Source organism: Ambystoma mexicanum, chromosome 1p, assembly GCF_040938575.1.
Source record: "Ambystoma mexicanum isolate Mex_15411 chromosome 1p, UKY_AmexF1_1, whole genome shotgun sequence".
Classification (NCBI taxonomy): Eukaryota; Metazoa; Chordata; class Amphibia; order Caudata; family Ambystomatidae; genus Ambystoma; species Ambystoma mexicanum.
Genome location: NC_090921.1, coordinates 1,481,753,595 through 1,481,779,740, shown reverse-complemented (window position 1 = coordinate 1,481,779,740; position 26,146 = coordinate 1,481,753,595). Strand labels below are relative to the sequence as shown.

Genomic DNA, 26,146 nt, shown 5'->3' with positions numbered 1-26,146 from the left:
CTCGCTTCCCTGATCATTTCATTTCTTTCCTGGTCCACACCTATTGCTTTGAACCTTTTTTGGGACGCTCTGCCGTTTACATTTGGATTGCTTTGAACCTTAATTTGGGACGCTCTGCTGTTTACATTTGGATTGCTTTGAACCTTAATTTGGGACGCTCTGCTGTTTACATTTTGATTGCTTTTGAACTTAATTGAGACGCTCTGCTGCTTCCACCGTGGTGTTCCTAGGATACTGGCACACCTTCCCTTCACTCTACATCCTCCTTGTTTTCTGCACTTCGATACCAGTAGGTTACTGGTATATCATTCCTACGGAGCAGGTAAGAGTGGGTAATTGTGGGCGGTGTCGGCTGTATATTCTCCGGCACTACTTGGCTGCATTTCCTGAACAACTGTTTCGTTCTTTGTTCCTCTAGCTCTGACGATTCTGCTCCGGCCTTTTCACTCAAGCCCCCGGCCTGCCAGGTGTATTGATCCTTGTAGGCTGAGCTCTTGGGAGGGAAGTCTTTGGCACATCACCTAAAAGACCCCAGATTCCTTGAAAGAAAGGAACTTCCCTAGAAGAGTGGGGGAGGATTATCTGCAAACGACCAGAAATCAACCTCTGGGTTGTGACAACGCCTTCTTGGGTGTCTACCTCCTCCCCCCTTTCATTGGTTACCAATCTGATCGGGGATCGTGGGGTCTCGCTCTTGTACAGCCAAGCTAAGAGTCGGCCTGTTTTATCTCCCCCCGCATGCAATCTTTCGATATACTTTCTATAGTTCAAATTACAGAGCCTATCCCAATGGTCCGCACACTCCTGTTGCAATTTGGAGACCGCCTCCGCATCTGTCCCACCACCTTTCAACTCCTCCTCCAGCTCAGTCTCAGCTCTATGCAGATCCGCCAGGACTCCCCCCATCAATCCCTTAGACTTCGCAATGGCGATCCCCCGCATTACGACCTTAAAGGCCTCCCATAAGGTGCCAGCCGACTTAACGCTCCCTTTATTCACCTCAAAATAAGCAGTAATCTCTTCCCTCATATCCTCTCTGAAGACAGGGTCCTTGAGCGCCTCCGCCCTGAGGCGCCATGTTGGTATACGCGCTCGTGGGGAATACAGCTGCCATCGCATGACCAGGGGCGAGTGGTCAGAGAGGACTCTCGCCCTGTAGTCTATATGTTCGCACTCCGCGGCTATGTCTGGCGTAGCGAAAAAGTAATCAAGCCTCGTGTGCAGTAGATGCGGAGCCGAATAGTGTGAGTATTGCCTCACGCCCGGGTGTTTCGCTCTCCACACATCTACCAGGCCAAAATCCGCCAGCAGCGTCTGCAATACCTTAGCCGCCGGACTGGGCTTAGCCATCTTGTCATCCGACCTATCCTCCCTGGGATTCAACACGCAATTAAAGTCGCCACCCCATATCACCGTTCCCCCCATCCCGACACTGAGCTTGGTGCACAGCGTCCTAAAATATGTCGCCGTTTCCTGGTTAGGCGCGTATGTGTTTACAATGCACACTACTTTGTTCTCTACCAGCCCCCTCACCATAACCAACCTCCCATCCTCCTCCACAACCTCCTCAATTAGCTTAAATGGGACGTGTGGCGCCACCCACACCAGCACTCCTCTGGCATAGGCGGAGTACGTTGATCCTACCACTGTTCCTTTCCACTTCCTCCCTACCAGCTCCAGTTTCTCTCGCTTTAGATGTGTCTCCTGTAGCAGGGCTACGTCTATCTTCTGCCTCTTAAGATACAACATGACTTTATTTCGCTTAAGATAACTGTTAAGCCCTCTAACGTTCCACGTTAATATCCTGAGGTCTCCCATGGCCTATCAGTAGTTTCCTCCCCCCATCCGAGGCAATCCCTCCCCACTTTGCGAACACCCAATCCCGGTTTCACCCCCAGGCTCATACAAAAACTAAACCCCCCCCCCAAACCCCTACCCCAAACAACTGCCCAGCTCCATCCCTGGATCTCGGGCATCCCTGTGTTCGGTCCTCCTTGGAAAACCCAAATAGAGAACCCGACAGGGTGTCACCCCACTAACAGTGACTAAACTAAACACAAAAAAGGGGTGTAAAGAGCGGCTTCTGGAGGCTCCTCTACTTCGCAACCATGTCCGTGCTCACGGACCACGTTTCATAACCACTGACGCACGCATGTTCTCCAGGGAGTTCAATGACTATATTCAAGTCCCAATGTTCGTGACCCGACCGGGCCTACAGCGTTACTTATCTCGTCTTTTATTTTCCAACGGCCGTCTGAACATCTGACTCCTGAGGGCAGTTTTGTGCATCCAACCACTCCATGGCATCCTCCGGGGTGACAAAGATCAGCAGCTTGCCCTGAAAGAAAACCTTCAGTTTGGCCGGATAGAGCAACATGTATTTAAGCCCCGCTTCCCGCAATCTCCTCTTCACCGATCCAAAGTTCATACGACTGCGCTGTACCTGCAGGGTGTAATCGGGATAGGCAGTTATGTTCGCCGCTCCTCGTTGTATTGTGCCTCCCTTGCGGAAGTGTTCAAGGATCCTTTCTCGGTCCCGGTAATTAAGGATCTTGGCTATCACTGGCCTGGGCGGGTTTCCCGGCGGCGGCTTCCTAGTTAAGGCCCTGTGCGCTCTCTCAACCGCAAAACCCTGCGACAGGGTGCCTCCCGTGATCTCCTGCAGTAGCATGTTTTCGATAAATTCCGTTGGATTATGGCCCTCAGTTCCCTCCGGTAGGCCCACGATACGAATGTTGTTCCTACGGGCGCGTCCTTCTGCCTCCTCCGCCCTACTCTCCAAATTGCCCACGCGTTGCACCAGGGCATGGAGTTCACGCTTATGCACAGCGCAGTCCGCCGCGGTAGGGCCCATTTCTTTCTCCAAAGTCTCCGTGCGCTCAGCCAGAGTACGCACGTCCTGCCTTAGGAGGTTCACGTCCTCCTGTACTGCCCCAACCTGGAGTTCCATTGCGGTCTTCAGTTCAGCCACAGCGAGCTGGAGCTTGGTCTCCCAGGTCGCTTTCAGGTCTGCGATTGCAGCGAGGACCTCCTGGTTCGCACCCCCGGCGGCCATTTCCTTGGCTTGCGTTTTATCTTTGCTTTTGGCTCCGTCTGGGCCGGGAGGCGTCTTAGCGTATTCGTCGAGCGTGGGCTGTTTGGTCTTCGTTCTCAGGGGCTTGTTAGACATGTCTCCCGTCCTACTATCCCCGCTCGGATCTAGGGCAGGGTGTCACAGTGCGCTCTTCGGGTGCCCCATCATTATCGCCACATCTCTGACACAAAGTTCCTTTGTCCTCCGGCTCCCCCGGCCATCTGGCTAAGCCAGGTCGCGTCTCACCCTTTGAAGCGCACTTTAGGCCATGAAGGGCCCGGGGCACAGTTCCAGGTCACACCGCACGCTCCGGATGCAAAGTATCTTCGGCCAGGCCCTGCTCCCTTCCCAGGTCCGCGCCGTCGGCCTCGCAGGACTGGGTGTCTTTAATGACCACGATGCACCCGAGTCATGCACCTTCCCCACCACCACGCTCCAGTGCGACCGTCAGGCACCCAGATCAATCACTTCTTTGTTCCTTCGTTAGGCGGCGGCGGCCATTTTCTCGTTCATCGCACTCTCGCCTCCAGGTCTTCTTTTAGCTTCTTGTTGCGCTCTCACAGTGCAGGCCTGTATCGAAACGTGTCCACACGTTCACCTGAGATTCATGTACGCAGTCATATCAGTCTCAGCCAAATTACATCGGTCCTTGCACGGTTTTCAGTCGGATAATGTACGGATCTTCGGGAGCCCCCGTACAGACGCGTCCTTTCACATGGCTTCCTAGCCACGCCCCTCCTTGGGGGTGGATATTTATCATAAGGTGGAAGACAAACATACACATAACACAGAGAGGGCAGTAGCAAACTTGGGTAAGAGCATGAGATTCTGGATGAAGCTCCCCCTGCCATGGTAGGGAGGGTGGCGCTGTTGAAGATGGTAGCATTGCCCAGGCTACTACACTTTTTTTGTGAACATCCTCTATTATGATACCAAAGAGATTCTTTGGTAAATTACAGAGCTTATGCAGGGGCTTCATATGGCACAACACTAGGAACAGGATAGCCTTATGGAAATTGCAGAACACGTACGATAGAGGGGGTATAAAATTGCCCAACTTCAAGATTTACCACCTAGCCAGCCAATTACAGTATGTGGCTAAAAGGCTGACGGAAGACCCCACAGCTGAGTCCAGATTGCTAAGGTCTGAATGTGCCCCGTTTTTCCTGAAAGAGGTGATATGGGTGGCCAAATCAGAACTAAGGGCGATCGAGGCTGCTGGAACTGGGATGGGGGGTATGGCGTAAGGCTTGTCGGGCCATGGAGAACCCGACTCCATGTTGCCCGCAGATGCCGCTAGTGGCATTGTTGGGAGTGGATGATCAACTAAGAAAGACGATTCGCAAGCACTGGGAACCGGTGGGCATCGCAACATTAGGAGACCTGTGGCAAGAGGAGAAGGTTATAGAATTTGATGTGCTGATAGACGAAACTGGACCACAGCCGGGTCAATATATTACCTATACCAGGGTGGTACGGCATTTGAGAATCATGGCCTGAATCGGTGCTTGAAGATCAACCCGACGAAGCCATAGAAACAATCTATGATATCTCGGAAGGAGGACACGATGTCTCCCGAATTTATGAACTCTTGATGTCTAGGGTGGGAAAGGAGGTAACACAGCTGAGACGGGATTGGGAGGAAGAAGTGGGGGAACCCATGCATGATGGGCTGTAGGAAAGGGCCCAGAGATATCACAAAAAAAGTGTCCAGGAATGCAAGGTTGTAGCAGATCCAACTATATGTAACTCACAGGGCATATATGACCCCCTCAGAGGGTCACCAAATTTAAGAGTACAGAAACACAAGCATGCCCTAAATGTGGAGAGGTGAATGCTGGGATGGTACACATGTTCTGGGCATGCCCGGAGATTGGGAAATTCTGGGGCGAAATTACCCAACGGTTAACCGAGAAAGGAATCCAGCTAGATGTGGAATCAGTGTGGGCATGTATGGTGGGGGGCTTCACAAGACCTTGCAACCTGAGACACATAGGCAAACTTAAGGATCTGGCTTACATACTAGCCAAGCTGGAAAGCGAGCCACAGACCCAAAATAGAGGTGTGGTGGCATGATCTCCAGAAATGGGCAGAGGCAGAAACAGCAGTATGGTATGAGGCGACCAATAGGGGAGGGGAGGAAGAAACGGAAACTGATGGACTGGAGACATCTAGTAGCCACGCTGTATCGGTCTGCCCAGGGTTGGACAAATGAACAGGACTCCTCCGGAGATACAGAGGAAGGTAAACCTCTAGAAGACAACAAAGCGGAGGGCGTGGGAGAGTAAGCTCAAGTTAAGGGGGAGGGGTAAAGGGAGAACAGTGGCCACTTTGTGGTAATGTAATTGATGCTTGATAACTATGACATGCACTGTTGGATTGTTTTTGTTGACTGTTATAACAAATAATAAAAATAGTTTTAAAAAAAAATACTGTTTATTTCAATGCAAAAGCGTGGGTGAAATCAAAATTGCCCTATGTATTTGTACAAATCTTGAAACCTTACTGTTAGCCTTTTAAAACGGCATGAAAATTGCACAGCACTACATTTATAATTGTTTTGATTATTGATAAGCTTAATTTCTTGAAGTGAAATCTGTATAAAGAATTGTGATTTGTGTTTAACTAATTTGTGTAATTGATCTGAGTAACTAGAAGTTAATGGCGAGCCACAAAGAAGGTGGCACGTGTAGTTCAGTGTGATTTCTATTAGATATTAGTTTAGTTTAAATAAATACAAATATATTTCCTGTACACTGGCCTGGTTCTTGGCTCATTGTTAGCTCAGGGGGAAGGGATCCAAGGGGCATGATAGGTGTCTGAAGTAGGGCTGAAAAAAAGAATCCATTAAGAGGGGCACTGTTGAGCAGCTTAGAGTATGGCTGCTTAAACGGGAAGCTCTGCGTTAGGCAACATCCTGAACATTGGTAATCCTCAGAAGTACACATCTTCCCGATTTTAGTGTCGGATGTAGCTAATAGCCCACAGCAGCAGCGGACGACAAACCGGACGGCTAAATGCAATATAGGCAAAGAAAAGACAGAACCTAAATAATGTGGTATGCGATGTGCTCAGAAGCCAGCCCAGACATCCGGGAAACGAAGGAGAAATCCCAGCTAGAGGCTGGCACTGCAGCGGCCCATAAGGGGGAGGCGCCAAGACGTACCTAGACTAGGTGCCGAGCGGGAAAGGCAAAAGAGATCCGCCCTGGACCTGGAGCACGAAAGGTAACTCCACTACCCCAGGCGGGGGAATCCACACTGGACTCTGCAGTGGTGGCCCCCAGAGAAACTGGGAAAGCCGAGCACCAGCGGTGATAACTGTTGCCTGTGTGGCTCCCACCTGGCCCTCCCCACCCCCCGCTTTGGATACCGATTACCACACACCCCGGGGGACAACCATCGGAGGAGGCCCAGAGCGCTCCCCTCCCTCTGCATAGTACGCGCCACCTACTAGGCGGTTGCATATCAAGAGTGCTCCATAAAAACACACAGAAGATTACCGGGCCAGAAACAACGCAGAACTGCAGGAACATGCGGGTTTGCACCTGGGGGAAACACAGCAAGGAAAGGCTCCAGGGGACGAAAAAATGCTGCCAACTCCACAGCAGCAACTTATAGCCAATGAAATCAAGCTCCTAGATACAAAGGCTGCCACTGCCTCCCCCCTGCATGCACGACCACAGAAATTCAATGCGAGGTCCTTGGATTCACACAGGATAGTACCAAAATCTGCTAAAGAGTGCCTTTAATGCTCCACAATATATAAAAGTGGGTGAGGTGACACTTGAAAGTTTTATCATCAGGCCAAAGGCACATCACCGGGAGGCCAAGCCCCACAAAATAAAAGGCATCCGGCTCAGTGAGGTGGCTCCCCTAGTTATATAGACCACCATAGGAGGACCACAATCCAAACTTGATCATTGATCAGAAAAACTGCACAATCAAGCAGGAACCCCTGAAGTGACAGAGTGACACGAGGGGACACGTGGGAGACCCATAGTCAGGATAGGGGCCAGTAACATCCTGGGCAACTGCGGATCTCCCCACTGTTGAAAGCAACAATAGAGAATGACAAAAGGTGCCAGGAAAAAAAAGGCCCAAAGGACTCCTTCACCAGCTCCCAGGACCCTGCCCAAGGGGTGTCAGATCTATCTCGGGCCAGCGGATCGGAAACAACCAGCAATGCCCGTGAGGACCATTTACCATCAGTCATGCAAAGCAGATTTATGGCAGTAAATGTCAAACTGGACGGCATCGTTGCAACAATTGGGTCTCTCAAATCTAAATTAGAGAAGAAAAGCAGACGTATAAACGAAGCTGAGACCAGAATCAGCGAAGTAGAGGACAAGGTCATCGCGACATTGCCTGCTTGAAGATGGAACTCAATAAGGTGAGGCAAATACAGGGATCTAGAATCACGCTCACAGAGAAACTATTTGTGCCTAGTCAGCATGCCAGAGGCGGCATGCAAGGACCCAATGGAACCATTCATCAAAAAACTGTTGAAAACCCTATTCGAATCGGCCGTCTCCTCCGCTCATTTCCTGGTAGAGCTTACAAACTGCACCCTCGCCCCGTCTCTAGACCAGGCGCCCACCACACACAATTATCGCCAAAATGCTCAATTATAGAAACAGAGACCACGTCCTTAAATTATCAAGAGAGCACGAGACCCTTTGGTATAAAGCAAGCAATATACATATCTACCCAGATTATTTGTCTGGGATGCAAGCTCAGAGGAGAACCTACGACCCAGTGAAATGATTGCTGAGAGCTAGATGGGTCCCATACGCATTGATGTTCCCAGCGAAACTGCTAATTCAACATGGATAGAGGGAACACTTTGAGAATGCCACCGACGCCATGAACTATGTGGAGGCGACCACCCCACTGTCGCCCCCAAACCCCACGGCCGGCTGAAGGAGGGGACCAGAATCACGGCTTAAGAATAGAAGACAGACCAGAGGCCGCTGGAGACTGAGCAGGAAATTTACTGTATCCCTAATGTTACTGTGTATGTTTACTTCTAATGTATAGGCACGTGAAGATGGTTTACGCGAAGCCTGTGCAGAGGCACTTGATTGGCAGACCAGGCAATAGTAATTGCCCCAGGGACGTTCCATGGTTGCATTACGGGTACAGGATCAAGTTGGGGTAGATGCTGTGGGCAGAGGGAAGAGGGAGATAGTTTGCAAAGTTGAGGGGGGGGGTAATGAAACCCAGACGGGGTGGATCAGTACGCCCTGCCGGAATGAGCGGAGGCGGGTATGTTTAAAAGTTGGTGGACAGGTTCATAGAAGAACACGCGAGCATGCTATGATCACAGTAATGTGGGTACACGGTCACAGGAAAACGGTACGACAACATTAAACAAATGGGTGAATCAATATAATTGATGCCATGGAACGTGCAGGGCTTTAACAACCCCCATTGAAGCCGGAAAGGTTGTAGCATACATTGAAAGGCACGCCCCCAAAAATATGATGCTTCAAGAAATGAACGCACTGAGCTCTACGCATCATGGGTTTGCACCTAAATGGGGACGATAAAGGCACTATACGTCCTACTCATCCCAATCGAGGGGTATGCTCACAATGATACATAAATTACTGGCATTCAGGGTAGACTAAATCCAAGTAGACCCCGGAGGGAGATGCATCATTATCAAAGGCGAACTAGCCGGGGAAAAGATAATGTTGGTAAACACATAAGGCCCAAACACTGATGAGCCCACCTTCTACATCCAGATCTCGGGGATCTTAGCAAAAATACAGGACGTACCTATATTATAGGGGGCTGGGGGGAGAGACTTCAATACGATATTTAACTTACCTAGAGATGGATCAAACTCCAGACAACGAGGACTCACAGCAACAGCTTGCACGCTCCAACAAATAATGTCCTAATATGAATTAGTTCATGTCTGGAAAGAGGAACACCCAGAAGTAAACGAATACACATATTATTTGTCAGTCCATGAGGCAATGTCCCGGATCGACTACTGGTTGATGTCGGAGACAAGGATGCACAGGATGCGCGGCAGTAAGATCTTGCCCCGCACCCTACCAGACCACACCTCAGTCACAATGCATATCTTATTGAGCATGACACCAGAGCCTCGACCGCTGTGGAGGATGTCACCATCGGCCCTATCAGACGCCACGATGGACTCCGCTTTAAACAAAGAAATAGAAGCGTTCTTTAAAATTAACGAGGGTACGGTGCCACAGTATGCAACGATATGGGAAAGATTTAAAGTATAGTTACGCGGTACGGCAATTTCGGTCACATCCGGGATCCTAAAGAATACCAGGAGAGAAATGGGGGAATCCGAGCAGGAACTGCGTAGGCTCGAAAACGAATATGGCAAAACAGGGGATAGGGTCCTTCTGGGATTTATTAAGGGGAACTTATTGAAATTCTGTGAATTAGAAGACCAAGAAGTGCCCCTTATGGTGGCACTGGCATACGCTCGTAGATATGGGGATTAATACCGGCCCGGCCGCTACCTGGCCGGGGTGAACCGGGGTGAGCACGGCTCGCAGACAATTGTAGTTATGGAGAATGAGGAGAGACAGCTGCTAACTAAAACGGAAGACAACTGCTGCATTCGAGAAGTACTATAAGAAATATGCCAAAGCTGACTCTTGCACATAGGAGAGTGTCGACCGTTACCTAGAAGAGACAGCACTCACTAACATAGGCGAAGAAGCCCGCGAGGCACTAGATGAGCCGGTGACGTTAGACGAAGTAAAGGAAGCCATCTCCTCACTGCCCTCGGGGAAAGCACCGGGCCCGGACGGGCTAACAATGGCTTTATAGAAGACATATGGAAACCATAGCCCCACGGTTACTTAAGGAGTGGGAGGAATCCTATGACAACGGCACCCTCCCACCATCAATAACCTAGGCGATCATTACTGTACTCCTGAACCCGGGCAAAACGCCAAGGGAGGTAGCCTCATACCACCCGCTATCACTGATTAACTCAGATATGAAGATACTGGCAAAAAGTCCTTGCCAATAGGCTTCTTCCATACATGCCCCAACTAGTCCACCCCGACCAATCGGGCTTCATCCCTGGCAGGTCCACGGCCGTTAACTTGAGGCGACTCTTCGGGATTAGCTCACAAATAGATCCCCCCCCACCCCCCAAGCATCTGCAGTTGCAGCATCGCTCTATGCTGAAAAAGCATTTGACTCAGTGTCCTGGAACTTCTTATTCAGAGTATTAGGGTAGTATGGACTGGGGTGTCGGTTTAGAGGGTATGTTGCAGCACTATACACGAACCCAACAGTGAAAGTCTGCACTAATGGGCTCATATCAGGACCAATCCCACTGGCAAGGGGTACCCGACATTGCTGCCCATTTTCACCTCTCCTCTTTGCATTAACAATTGAACTGCTTGCACAATAGATGAGGGACAGGCATAGTAACAGAGGGATACACATAGCGACCCCCCCCAAATAATCTCCCTATATGCCGACAATGCCTTACTGTACTTGCGAAACCCAGGCTCTAATATTAAACCAGTCATGGAAGAAGTAGCCAAATTCACACATCGTTCAGGATATAAAATCAACACAATAAGTCTGAACTGTTCGCATTAACCAAGGGCATCATAGAGCTGGAGGACCTATGCGGGATCCAGCCTAAAATATTTGGGGGTGGAAATAGCTCGAACACCAAAACTATTGTATGAAAAAAAACATGAAAATAACCTCAATACACTGGCTGTGAAACTAGACATATGGACTAAGTTCCCAATGTCCTTATATGGCAGGATCTCACTGCGCAAGATGGTAGTGGTACCAAAGCTACTTTACTACTTCAGTACTGTCCCTTTAGGGCCGGAGCGCCAACTCTTTGCACAATCACAACACAATCCGCATGGGAGGGAGGGACGCCCCATATGCGCTGAGAAATGCTTGCTGAACCGTACGGGGGCTGGCCGCCCCGGATATCGAATTGTACTGTCTGGTGGCACAGGCACACTATGCAGGTTACTGCTATCAGACGGCCGCAGACCACCACACAGAGCCTTAGAACATTACGGGGCAGCCCTGGTGGACGTCAAATCAGTCATATTAGATGATCACTGCATAGATACATGCACATACGACCCAGTGCACACAACAGTAAACGCATGGCAACGTATATTTAAGCGCCTAGACATACTCACCACATATAGTGGCAGTATGCCCTTGTGGAACTGCCCAGGCCTTCCCCGAACATTTGACACAGACCTCCAGGCTGGGGGATCTATTCCCAGAGGACGAATTTGTAACCAGGGAAGACTAAGGCAGAAATGGGAGAAAACCTGGTCAAAATGTTACAATACTTGAGAATGCGGAGGCAGCATGATTGCAGTGACCATCGTTCAACAAAGAACCAAAGCCTTCGGACTGCATTGAAGCTCTAGTGCTGGGAGGAGAACGGAAGGGGATAGTTTCCAGGATATATACAGGCTGAATCAAGAAGCTAATAGTCAACACAACCCAGCGAAGGGCATACGGGGGACGGACACTACAACCAGTATAGATGACACTAAATGGCGGAGTTTCTGTTCCATCAACTCCCGCCTACGTCTTATACAATTCAAAGTATTAAACAGGCTCCACTATACCCCATCGAGAGTGTCGCGATTTTCCTGTGAAGCCCAAGACAAATGCATGAAATGCGGGGCGGAGGGAGCAGACATGATCCACATGTTCAGGAGCTGCCGCAGGGTGGCATTATTCTGGGATGAAGTGCAGAAGCACTTCATATTATCACAGAAATTCCCCTCAACCCTACTCCCCCTTAAATACCTGCTAGGGGACATCGGAAACACCAATCCAAAAACCTGTACACTATTTAACATGGGATGTATTATTGCAAAAAAGTGTATATTACTGCAGTGGAAATCCAGATCAGCCACAACAATGCACGAAGACAACTGACCTTCGTGCAGGAAAGAGAAGAGAATTATGCTGGGACAATAACTGTGCTGTACAGACCCAAGAACATTTGGGGACCATTTTGTAGATACTTAAGAGAAACCCTGCCGTAAATGTTGCCGAAATATAATGTAGCTTGACTGCTACTGTATGATTTGTATGCATGTCAACCAATAACTGCACAATTTTTGAAAATGAACATCGATGTAACCTGTCCACCTGTTACCTAATTGAAGTTGTTAAAAAAAAAAAAGAATCCATTAAACAGTTTGTTGTGTGACACCTTGAGTGGGGAGGGACGGAATTAACTGTGTTGAGTGGCCTCTCAAACTGTTCCATGGCATAAAAAATATGTAAATATGACAAAACATGTTTATGGGGAAAGAAACAGTGAGAAAATGCCACATGAAAGTCATGCATGTTCTAGAAAATATGCAGCACACCGACACAGTTTCAAACTAAACAATGTACTTCAAAAGGAACAGCCTTCCCATGTCAGTGTGATGGTTGGGGGCTCTGGATACACGACACGTGCATTTTTATTGAGCGAGAGGAACACAAAAAGTAGATTTCAAACTTCTGGCTGAAAACTGTTGTATTGTGCCTGTCTGAGGTGAGGTAGCTTGAGATGTCATGTGGAATGTTTATGTGTGGATGATGGAATATTCTGAATGAGTGTTATGTGTAGAGGCGGTTACAGCTGGCTGCCCCTGGGTGATGGGAGCCAGTGTTGTCACAGCTTATGTCCTTTATGTCTTCATGTGGATATGTAACTAAGAACTTGGAAATAAACTTACCTGAAAAAATCTTAAAGAGCCTGGAACCTGCTTTTTAACAAAAACCACTGTTGAGAACTAGCAGACGACAGATAAATAGGCTAAAGCCCATGCATGCTATGTACAGAACATCATTGGCACCAAACCCAACAGATTTAAAATTAGAGCAACCCTGCTGTAGAGTTAGAGTACCAGTAGCATGTAGAACAACCTAAAGAAAAGTTCTACATGTAGGGAAGTGCTATTGCCACAAAGGTTGATAACTGAAATACAATTAAAAGCCCAATACAATTACCAAAACAAGCAAGTGCATAAAAGCAGATCCGACAACGAGAGATGGTAAAACAAGTCAAATTCAAGGGAAGGAAACATGGAGGAAAAACCGTTAGAGTGCAGGGACTCTTCCTCTGGAATACTTTGGACAAAAAAACAAGACGTGGATCAACAGCCCTGCCTTCAAGCAAGTCATGGAAATTGACCAAAACATGCGTTTTATTCCTTGTCTGCTGGAAATTAGACCACATCACCACCGCCACTTCCTTCCCAACGATGAGGTGCCCCAATTTGCACACAGGACCAAGCATTGTCCATTTCTTCAAAGGACTGACACCAAGTGTCAAACCAGACTAAAATGTGTCCCTCTTCCTGGTGGCAGGGTGGTTTCTGAAATGCACTCAACAACAGAGATTGCCCTTGGAAGTTGGCTTAACGAAGCACGTGAACGTGTAAAATGATAAGTATAGAATAGAATCCATTCCTTGTTGCAGACGAGACGGAGTCAGCATGTGCATACTACAGTCCACGGAATTCCGAAGGTGATTCTATGGGACACGGCCAGTGATGTGATGGCACTAGAGAATACTACGATTCCGGACCATGCGGTCAATCGCCGTATGAGTACGAAACGTTCAAAGTCATCATTCTAAAGAAAAAGCGGTGCATCTATAAAGGAAACCAAAATACCAGTGTACTTTCTGCTGCAGCGCAAAACATCGCCATTGAACGGGAATATGAGAACCAAATCAAAATGGCTATGTACCTCCAGTGAAAACGCAGATGGTGAGGGGCAAAACCTCTCGTATTCTGCACCCAGAGCTCTAAGTGGACCACAACATTGGTGGGACACATTATCCCGCCGCAACCGCAACGGGAGATGCGCCCGCCATTTTCGAGTTAGGCAAGCTGACAGAAGTGCCAGCCAGCCAGTCGCTGGCTGGCTGGCACTTCTGTCAGTCACAGTAACTTGGTCTTGCACGATGGGTCACAAGAGGATCACTGTCCTTTTGTTTCCCCCCTCCTCAGGAAACCGAGGTGTCTTTGACCCTCTGCGAACCTGTGGACTTGTGCTCATTTTTACATTTCTAAAAGATGGCTTGGAAAGTACACAAATTCAACCCATCTTTTATAAAGCTTTGTCGACGCACAAAGACGCCTCAGACTTTGTCCGTCGTCAAAGCTTAAAATGGATTGAATTGTCCACTTTTCAAGCCATCTTTTATAAACATAAAAATATTTCTATGTTTTAAAAAGATGGTTTGAATTGTACACACACTTTAAGGTATGCAAACAAATATATAAATGTTATATATTTGTGTGCTTACCTTACTATGGTTTGTGTACTTCAAGCCATCTTTTATAAACCTACAAATAACATTTCTATGTTTATAAAAGATGGCTTGCATAGTACACAAACCATAGTAAGGTACACATACAAATATATAAATGCTTGCATGCATTTATAGATTTGTTTGGGTATCTTACTTTGGTTTGTGTACTTTTTAGGCAACGCCCATCCCACAAACCACGCCCCCAAATGAACCCCCCCCCCCCTCGATGTTTTACCCCACTTAAAGCCCTGTCTGCACACGCACGTTTTTTGTTGCACTAAGGGTCTTGTATAGAAGGACACGAATGAGCATGCCAACACGCACATTTGCAATGGCACCCTAGCACACATGGCCTCGGGCCCTCCACCTGCGTCGGTGCCGAATGCGCATTTGAAGTGACGAGACTGTCACCTCAAAAACATTTACATCCTCGCCAACAAGTCGACCAGAAATGTAAAAGAAGGAGCACTTTCATATGGGCCTGCAGTTGACAATACCTCTACCTGCACTGGGCCTTCCCCTATGTTGTAGCAGTGGACATCAGGTACGAGGATAAGGCACAATGGGCAGCCCCATTTCCAGAGAGCCTCTTCCTTTGTGAACGGGAGGGGGTGCTTTCTTGCTGTAGCCAACCATATATTCTAGCCTTGGCAGAAATGTACAAAACGATTTGCACTGGCAAATTCTATTTGGAAACCATGCCATCCACAGAATGCAGTGTTTTGTGTCACTTGTTTGACGAATTCTCACACTCCATAGACAACCGAACACCTAAAGGTTTCAGCAGTCTTGCCACTTCTGCAAGTATTATGCACTGGGACATACAATTACGCGGCTACGTTAGCAAATTGAAAACCTTCCCAATTGCCTTTACTATGTCAAATAATAAGGATAAAATCGTGACTAGCGAATGAAATAGATGGCCGAAATGTATGACTGTGCAAAGCCAGTGCAAGAAGTGGTGGTGAAGTGGTTAATGGTGTTTGACTCAAGTATTTTTCCCTAAACATTCGAAGAGGAGGAGCCCCCTGCCTGTACTCCCTGGATCTACTACAAAAGCACTTCAATAGCGCGGAGAGCGGGGTGGTGCAAGAAGTGGTGCTGAACTGGTGAATGGTGGTTCGTGGTGGGCGCAGGGGCGCTAATCCACCATATCTCCTATTTGTAACTACTAATTGCTGGTGGGTGCAGTTACTTGTTAGCTGGTCAGGGTTTCCTTCCTTCTTTCGCTTCATCCCGTGACCGGCAGAGCCTGTCTAGTCTGTCCGTTACCACAGCTGCACATCTTCTGGAACAAACATGCTTAGCAGCAACAATCAAGCAGTCTTATAAAGGGGACTGTGACCACCTGCTCTATCAGTCTGTTTGTTCGGATCTGTATTCCCTCGGTTTATCCGCTCCAGACGGACCTTACGGACCGGAGGCTTTCCCATATACTGTTTTGGCGTTTGGGAGGTCCATGGAACATTCCTTTCACACATTGATAAGAGGAGCAGGGGAAAGGGGGGGGAGGGGGAGATGGACTAAGGCTGCTCCTTAAGCCGTTGGGTGTTGCCTGTCCTCCCAGGATCCTACGAAGTGGTTGTAGTTTGTGGACTTTTTTTCTCTCTTTTCTGTGTGGTGAAAGTTTTTTTTTTTTTTTAAATTTCAAAAAGGTTTATTTCAACTTTTTAACCCTTCCCTATGAATATGTTTTTATGCGTCGGTTATACATTTTAGATTCTAGCTGTTTTTTAGGATTCCAAATCTTTTAGGATTTTTAGTTTTTAAAAAAAATTTAGCAGAATGCTGCATTTGTTATTTTTTTAAATTGGTATTGTGCATTGGTGCTGTGTACTGGGGTCTGGGGATTGGTAATATGTGCTGTTTTAACTTGTTTTATCCTTTTTCTGTTTAATTTTGTAACTTTGAATATCATTAATATTCCTTAGTATGGGGAAAAGGAAAGCTGGGGTTGCGGGGAGATTGGGGGCATCTGGAAAAGGTGCTAAAAAACCTAAACATACTAAACCTGCAAAAAAGAGACCCCCAAATCTAAGTCTAAGTTTTTGCAAAAGTCACTAGCCTCCTAGGTGGATGCAATGGCTAGCAAAATAATGAGCTGCATTAATGTGGCAAAACAAGTCACCAAGGAGGGTGAACCTGCCATAAGAGGGAGTCCAATATCTGCCAATAGTGGTGAGGTGGGTAGTTTGGTGGGAGCGGGGACACCAGTAGAAGGCCAATCTTTAGGTCTTCGGGAAGAAAGCTTGGCCATAGTGGTAAGTGAAGGTCGGGAAAGGTGTGCTAGGGAGGAGGTAATGGCGAGAGAGGAGGTATTTGCATTTTATTGAATTTATATAGCGTTTTAATCCAAAACGCTTTACAAGAGTAACAATCAAGATACAACAAGCATTAAGTAACAATTGAATTAAACCAGAAAACAGTACAAAAAACAATTTACATTATAGAAGAGGATAGAAGGGTAGGGAGGGACCAAGGTGTGAGAGGACGTAGGAGGTATGAGCAGTGGAGAGAGTTGAAGTAAGAGAGGAAGCAGAGAGTGAGAGGGGAAGGAAGGAAGAGATGAGGATTATACAAGTGAGGAAGCGGGGTAGGAGGTAGCATGAGAGGAGAGGGAGAGGTGTAAGAGAAGTAGGGAAGGGAGTAGGAGGTGTGGGTAGAAGTAGCAGAAGAGGGAGTAAAGAGGTTTAGGGAGGTGAATGGAAGAGAGGATTTTAGAGAGGGGCGGAAGTTGGGGAAGGAGGGAGAAGAGCGGATGGAGAGAGGGAGGGGGTTCCAGTGGAATGGGGCGAGTAGTTGGAAAGAACGGAATCGGGAAAAGAGCACAGGGTGGTGGGGGAGGAGAGAGTAGGAAGAGATCAGCAGAGCGGAGGGAACGAGAAGGAGTATGGAAAGTGAGGTGGGAGGAGAGGTAGGGGGGCATGACCATAGTGGGATTTGAAGACTAGACAGAGGAACTTGAATTTGAGCTGGGAGCCCATCCAGAGAGGTGGGAGAAGAGAAGATGGAGTCATAAGGAGAGAGAGGGCAAAGAGAGCGGATGGCAGAGTGGTAGATAGATTTGAGTGGGGAGAGGTGAGAGGAGGGGAGCCCAAAGGAAAAAGTAGAGCAGTAGAAAAGCCTAGAGAAGATGGAGGAGATTAAGAGTTTTGCAGTGTGAAAGGTTAGGTAGGGTCAAATTTAACAGAAATTGTAAAGGTGAAAGTGGCAAGATCTAGCAGGAAGAGAAATGTGGTGAGATAGAGAGAGGTGGGGGTCTAAATGAAGACCAAGGTTACGGGCATGGTGAGATAAGGAGAGTTTGGAGGGGGGAAAGAGAATGAAGGGAGGGAGGAGGGGAGGGAGGAGGGAGAGTTAGCAGGGAAGAAAAGGACTTCAGTTTTGTCTATATTGAGAGTAAGGAAGTGAGAGGACATCCAAGATTTAATGGAAGAGAGGCAAGAAGAAAGCTTCTGGTGGATGTCAGGAGAGAAGGAGGCGAAGGAGAGGAAGAGCTGGGTATCATCAGCGTAGAAATGATGTGAGATACCAAAGGAGGAGATGATGGAGGCTAAGAAAGAAGTATAGAGTGAGAATAGAAAGGGTCCAAGGACTGAAACTTGGGGGACGCCGTGGATAAGAGGATGGGAGGGAGAGGTCGAGCCGCCCCAAGAGACGGCAAAGGTGCAGTTAGAGAGATAGGAGGAGAACCATTGAAGGACAGAGTCCTTAAGACCAAATGAGGAGCGAGAATTTAGGAGAAGAGGATGATCAACAGCATCAAAAGCAGCAGAGAGGTCAAGGAGGATAAGAATAGAGGAATCAAGACAAGGCAAAATAACTGAAACAGACTTACAAGAACTGGCTAATCAGTCATAAACACATAATGGTGCAAAGAGATGCTGAACACATGATGAAAGCGCTTGCAAACAGGAACACAAGCGACTTCTGGAGTTACTTGAATAACATCTCAACCCCTCAGGGTGCAATTACAAAATCCACGATCCCAGAAGACATATGGGTAAGCCACTACGCAGGGGCCTTTAACAACAATTCAACAAAGACCATAACAGCCCCATGTCAAGAGCAGGAATGGTCAGTTGTAATAAAGAAAGAAGACATATACAAGAACATCGCCCGACTGAGTACCTCAGAGCACCTGGCCCAGACGGCATTAACCAATCAACATTTGAAACAATATCCAGACTTATGGGCAGAATTTTGTCATTCCCTGTTCAGATCAATACTACAGTCGCGAACGATACCTACGTCCTGGAGGAGTGCCATTGTGGTACCGATCTTTAAAAAGGGCGACCGAACAGACCCTAAGACCTACAGGCCGATAGCCCTGCTCGACGTTATTGGGAAAATCTTTGCGGCGCAGCTCCAAATCCAACTACTCAAATGGATTAAAGACTCCAAAAGATATGATCCCCGTCAAACAGGATTTGTAAAAGGAGTCGGCTGTGGGCTGAACTTGACCATCCTGAACTTCCTGAAGATGGAAGCCATTCGTCAAAACAGGAAGACATATGTTGCATTCATTGATCTGTCTAGCGCCTTCGACACCATCGATCGAGAGATGCTATGGACAAAGTTGAAAAAATGGCATTGCCCGGAGAACTTACTCCAACCCATAAAAGAACTGCACTCTAACACAGAATTCAAAGTAAGGCTGGACTCTGGTGGAACACGGAGTCAGCCCATAAAAACAAATCAAGGTGTGAAACAAGGCTGCCCGTTGGCAGCCACACTGTTCGGCCTATTCCTGTCTGATATTGGAGAAAGCCTTGAAGCTGTCACATCATTTCCGCCAAAAATCAATGGGATGACCGTAAGCTGGTTGTTATATGCAGATGACATTGCAATACTGGACCAAACCCCAATCGGACTATCTAGGAAGCTAGCTGCACTAGAAGGTTACGTAAAAAAGAAAACAAATTGAAAATCAATCCTGCAAAGTCGGAAATAATAATCCTCCAAGATCTCACAAGAAATAATAAGCAGAACCTCAAAACTGCACCGAAATGGAGGCTGTGTAATGACAACTTTAGATGTGTGAAAAAGGCCAAGTATTTAGGAGTTTGGTTCAACAGCAACATAAATGATGCACCCTGGACGGAGAACATCATACAAAAATGCAGACAACTAGCATGCCAAGGGGTCATCATAAACAAAAGGTTCAGAACATTTTCCTTGCTACCAGTGTTAGCTCACTATAACCAAAAAGCCACTCCAACGCTCATTTATGGCGCGGAAAGTGCCTTAGGAGCCCCTGCAACCCTGTGGCCACAGTTGGAAAACCAATACTGGAGACGAGTCCTGCACATACAGAAAGGAATCTCGAGTGCGTGCGTCAGATATGAATTAAACCTCATCTCTCTGCAGGCACGAGTGCTATGGAACATGCTATCCATCTATCGGAAAATAATCACAGACGACTGTACTCCTCAGTTTAAGATCTTACAGGAAGCGCTCAAAGGCAACTCTGAAACCGTGCTGTGCAGATGGGCAGCTGGTTGCAAAAATCAGCTAACGCAACTTGGCACGGACCAATTTACACTGCAAAATAACCCAACCCACGTTAAGAAAAAACTATGGGAACAGGACTGGTGTCTAACAGTGGACGAGCGAAATCGTCATAAACTCTTTGATGATGCACCCATTGAAGCCAAAGACCGTAAACAGATGCTGCAATACCTGATAAAGACACCCAATGCTCGACACAGAATGACCTACATGAAATTTCGTTTAAACTTATTCAACACAAGAGTGAGCCAAGCGACAAGAGCACGAAAAGTAACAGCAATGCTTAAATGTCGCTTTTGCTAGAAACAAAATGAGACTCTCAAACACCTCACACTGTACTGTGAAAGTCTGAAAGATCTCAGATCTGTTCACTTAGGAAGCTTGGTACTACAGTATGACACTTTATGTGGAGAAGACTTATGGCGCAAATTCCACAACCCCAGGGAAAAAGAAATCTTTGGGTTAACAAATTTTCTACAAAAACTGGAAACACTACTCAAAGCTGGACCAGAAAGATGATAAACAGTGGGGCCTAAGACGATGGTGTGTCGGAGAAGTTGTGAGGCGAAATAGGATAAAAAAGCATCCTGGGACATTGCCGAACGAATGGGATCTGAGAGTCCAGAAGCGGCTGCTACCTGGTTTTAAGTAGCCCCACAGAGCAGCTTCTCTTCGCGGCTTGTTGACACCATGGAACTTCTCCGACACACTGTGGGAGGGGCATGGGAAACCTCTTTTCAAAAAGTTTTGTACAAACTAAATGAAATAAAAAAAAAAAAAAAAAATAGAGGAATGTTTAGAGTAGCGTGACTAGAGGAGAGAGTTGAGGACAGAGATGAGGGCAGTTTCGGTAGAGTGTAGTGGGCGGAAACCAGATTGGGTAGAGGGGAGGAGAGAGTGGTTAGAGATGAATGAGGAAAGTTGAGAATAGATAATGCATTCAAGAAGTTTAGAGAGGAAAGGAAGGAGAGATATGGGCCGATAGTTGGAGGAAGGTGGGGATTAGCAGAAGGTTTTTTGAGGATGGGGATAATAGTGGCATGCTTGAAAGGAGTAGGAAAGCTAGAAGTCATCAGACAGGTGTTAAAGAAGGACGTAAAATAGGGTATGAGGAGGGGGTAGATTTTAAGAATGAGGGGGTTATAATGGGGTCGGTGGGAGAAGCAGTAGGATGAGTGTTGGATAGTAGTAGAGTGATTTCAGCTTGAGTAACAGGAAGACAAGAGGACAAGGAGAAGGGGGAGGAGGTGGGGGAGAGTAGGAAGGGGAGGAGAGCATAGGTTGGCAGAGATTGAGGACTTTGTTAGAAAAGAAGGAGGAGAGATCAGAAGCAGTGAGAGGAGAGGTGATGGAAAGATCAAGGGTAGCTGGAGAGAGAAGTCGGGATAAGGTATGAAAGATGTGGTGAGTGTGAGAAGTTTGAGATTGGAGAAGGTCCGAGAAGTAGGTGAGTTTGGCAAACTTGAGGCAAGAGTCATAGAGGGCATGATAGGAGAAGTAGGCAGATTGCTTAGCGGGAGTAGGGTGTTTGAGCCAAAGTCGCTCAAGGCGCCTGAGCAGGCGGTGCATGGAGGAAAGGTGAGAAGATAACCAAGGTTGCGCAGGTCGGTGAGAGGGGCAGAATGGGGCGAGAGGGTATAGAAGATCAAGAGTAGAAGTAAGGGAGGAGGTTAAGGTGGAGGAGGCTTCAGTGGCTGTGAGTGAAGAGAATTGGGAAGGGGAAGGGAAGAGGAGCAGGATGCAAGGAATAAAGAAGGATTAAAGTTACGTAGATCACGTCGTAGGTAGCCCCTGGGGTGGGAAAGAGTATGCCGGATAGGCCCCGGGTGAAGTAGCCCCATGGGTGGGTGTTTGTCAAGTGAAGGCCTCATCTGCCGGGAAGGATAAGCTTTGGCTGGAATCCTTGCTAGATGCAAAGCTGAAGCCTCTCCAGATGGTTCTGGAATCATTAGAGGCATTCAAGGTGGAGGTTATGAGCACATTGGTAATTATGGACGACTATATTAGAGCACTTACGAATAAGGTGTCGGATTTGAGTATGGCCCGGGTTGGGGTGGGTGTGTGGGCTGGGTCTAGTAGGGTGGTGGTCTTGGAGAGGGATGTTCCCAAAATGAGCAGTAGCGAGGACAGGGAAGTGGTTGGGCAGGCAATGCCTGCTGACGGTGTAAAGGAGATTACACCTAAACCAAGGGCTTCTACAAATTGCATTACACAGAGAGGGAGCTGGAATGAGCAAAGCTCGAGGTGTCGGGTGGGTATCCCTGGGGCTACACCGTCTCAAGGGGTTTCGGCAATCTAGTTTATAGGATAGCTTAGGGGCAACGTGCTCGCCTTGGAAGCAAGATCACAAGGAGCAACACAGGTTCGATCCCCGGGTACGCGCTTAGAAACCTCTGGGTATTAGCGCATTATAAATAACCTATCATATCACTCTGAATCTGTCTCCTGCAGCAACCCCTTATGTACAGATAATTACGGGTTTACCAGGTTTTCCGCAGGGTGGCTTTGAGTCAACCATTTCCCTAATGATCAAAGCACAGCACTGGATAAATACTAGCCTAATTGGGCCACAATTTGATCCAGGCATCATTCTCATGGTAAGGAGGACAGGTTGGGCTGGCCTAAAGCCCAAACATCTGGAAGGTGATTGTGTAGTGGTGTCATTTTCAGATCCAACGGTAGTCAGTTATCTGACCAGTTCCAATCTCTCAAGAGGTCTCAAACCTAATGGTTGTAGACGTTATAGCAGGCTAGTCCCTCTGGACTACTTTTACTCGAGCGTAAAGAACCAGGTCGCTCCGGGGCAGGGCCAGGGTGGAAATGAGCGGGGCAGGGGAGAGGTGCAGAAAGAAAGTAGGGAGCAGGGCCTCTGGTATCCACTTTTTGGCCGCAGTCGTATCGGGGGTTGGAGGACAATACCAAACCGGGGCGGGTTGAGTCGTATGAGGGGGAAAAACATACTAGTGGGCCGGAGCTAGCTAACCGGTATGACGTTCTGTCCTCCTGTGAAGATCTGGACTGACACAAAGGTGTCCTAGCCTGGGCGGTTGATCAAGAGGAAAGGGCGGAGCAGTGGGGTATAGAACTCTGCGTGGGAGGGAGGGCTCCCAATGTGGTATCCTCAGAGTACTGCCTGCTATCATGGAATATAGCTGGGTCAAGGCGGAAGTTTGAAAGGGCAGACATGGTTGAGATCGTAAAAGCCCATGGAAACTTGGGCACTGGAGAATCCGTTGCTAGATGGCTTCTTATCATTTGGGATCCCTGCAAAGAAAAACGTGAGAGGAAGATGCTACAGGGGCCTGACAACTCTAAGATATCTCTTGACTGCAGGGTCAGAGTGTTGGAAACCAATTTGGATTTCCTACAGGTGATCCGCATTTCCCCTGTAAAGGGTGAGACGCTTTTAATTATAAATTTGTATAATAGCCCCCATAAAGTTGAGGCAGATAGATTATCAAGGGTGAAGGCGTATATTGATGATCTTTTAGCGAATAGGAAGAATAGGAATGAGCACTACATATGGGGAGGGGATTTCAACCTCAAAATGAGCGTTGGTTTGCCCAAAGATTTATTAGATCCGCTAGAAGACCAGTTGTTAAGAATTCCACAGCCGCAGATGAGTAATGTTAGGAGCTGTGCTAAGGGCCTTCAAATGTGTTTATGGCTCACAGAATGGGGGTTTTGCAAGGTTAATGGTCGACTAGCACCAGACATATCAGGCCAGCTGACCCTTAATAACCATCCAGGTTTGTCCACAATCGATTTTTTTTGTATTTCACTGGAACTTTGGGATAGGGCTGTGGGTTTCGAAGTACTGCCGGATGTGAATAGTTATCCTATTTGTTTGACAGTGAAGGGGGTGCTGGGTCCACAAGTTCTTTCGGTGTGTCCGGTAAATGTGTTAGCTCCCTGTACTAGGAGAATTAAATGGGACAAGATCAGGGATGCCAATTTGCATATATCCACTATATCAGAGAATTACGCTTCAATACTCTGTATTTTGGAGGGCCTCTTAACCACTTGGTTGATTGTGGATCACTTTGTTGAGTTGTTGGGGGCCTTCTCTAAAAGTTTCACGGTACTCAGTAAGAGGAATGGGAAGGCGCCTAATAACAGGGTGGTTTTACAAGGCTTGCAAAGGTGCTAAGAGAGCACTGCTGAAGGCCCTAAAGGCTCCAGTTTGTAGTAGGAGCGAGATTGCTCACACCTGAGCTAAATATCAGGGGGTGCTTATGAGAAGGAAATTGGAGGCCTGGGAGGGCTTTCTGGACGCTTCCAAACCTAACGATCAGAAGGCTTTTTAGGAATATGTGAAGGTGGTCCCTCTCAGTCCATAATGGAAAGGTGAAGTGGGACCCACGCGGATGACGCAGCATGGCTGGAGCATTTTGGGATCTTGTTTAGTAGAGGGAATCTAGTGGATAGATCTGGCCCGAGTCATTCTTGTTTGAAGTCTAAGTTGGAGGATGTGTCCCGAGCAATTAGCCAGCAAGCCCGCAATTGTGCGCCGGGTTCTGATGTGATTCCTTCGGACCTATTTCAGGATCCCTTGGACTTATGGGCCCGCTACTAATTGTAGTGTTTAACGCTTGTATGGAGACTGGCCCTTATCCTCAGTCATGGAAAAAGGCCATTATTTTCCTTATTTCTAAAAAGGGGGACCCAGCGAGCGCGACCTCATATAGACTGATTTCGCTCTTGGACATGTTTTTGGTAGGGTTTTGCTGGGGTTAATAGAGGCCTGGCACTCTGAGGAGTCTGTTCTGTACAATATGCAGTTTGGTTTTCGCCCCGGGGTGGGTACCATGGAGCAGAGCCTCAATCTGTATCTATTAGTGGCCAACTAAGTTTTCTGTAAGGTTGGGGGGGGGGGGTGTACCTTGCGTTCATGGACCTGAGCACGGCCTTTGACAAAGTAGATAGGTCAAAATTATGGAACTATCGGCCATGCTCATACCCGTTGCCTTCAGACAAGAGCCTTCCTTCCTGGCTTTCAAATCGGGAATTAAGGAGTGGCTGAACAACAAGTCCCTCCAATAACGCCCAGCTCCCACCCTCTATGCTTATGTAATTGCACTTCTGCCTAGGTTATGTTATAAATGCCTCATGCCTCCAGACCAGCAGTAACCAAAGGTCTGGCTAACCAACTGTAATGCAATTGATGTCCTTGTATGTAACTCACAAGTCTGTTCTAGCGCACAGTTACTTCAGGGCTCGGTGCGCGATATAAATAATAAACAAATACAAATGCTTGGGTACATGGGCTGCCCGGGCGGTATCCTGAAGGTTTTAGAGGAAATACATAGATAATGAGGCCTGTGTTTGCAGTGGCCCGGGGGGACACTGCACAGGTTGTTTTAAGGTTGGGTGCGGTGTCCGGCAGGGATGTGTTTCGGCACCCATCTGTTTTTGCCTATATATTAATGGGCTCCTAAAGGATCCGATTGATACAAAGGCTGATTGTTTGGTTTTGGGGGGCAGGGTTTTTTTTCTGTGCTGGCATATGAGGATGATACTGTGTTGCTAGCCAGGACCCCTAGAGCATTACATATTCTTATTAATGCATATTTGAACTTTATGGGAAACTTGGGGCTCAAGGACAACACTAAAATATCAGCTGTAATGGCCTGTGTGGGTAGAAAGGGGTCAGCGAAAATGTGTCCTATGGTATGTAATGGAGAAATGATCCCAAGGGTGAAGGACTTTGATTACCTTGGGATTAGATTCTCTGAATCTCTTACGGGGATGGTCCACATAAAAAAACAATCAGTCAAATTAACCCAACAAGTAGGGGGAATATCCTGTTTTCTGTCTTGCTGTGCGGGCCAACCGTTACATGCTGTGATCAAAATGTATTCAGCAGAAACGAAAGCTGTTACTCTGTATGGCGCTCCACTATGGGGTTTCAAAAAGCCCATGAGTTACAAGTGAAGGAGAACCTGTTCTTTAGGAGGCTACTGGGCTCCCGAGATAGTCTCCCAGTATCTCCATTCATGGAGAACTAGGTATGGAATTTTGGGCGGACCAGTGGGAGTTGGCCCCTATAATGTTCTGTGCCATAATATGGGCAAATGAACATGCCTCACTATGGCATTTTATAATTAGGGCTCTAATATCCAGGGATGGTTGGAGAAGAATTCTGTGGTTCGATTATATCGACAAAGCCTTGGTTGAGGGTGATATAAGGGTTCTTTCCCTCCTCCCCCCCACCCCTCCCCCGATGCACTTATGACT

General features: G+C 47.5%; 1 protein-coding gene across 10 annotated transcripts in view; it reads right to left on the bottom strand.

The window, feature by feature from the left end:
- Positions 1 to 26,146, bottom strand: part of MEF2D (myocyte enhancer factor 2D) — a 1,898,135-nt gene that overhangs the window by 1,131,183 nt on the left and 740,806 nt on the right. The gene's annotated exons all lie outside the window — the stretch shown is intronic.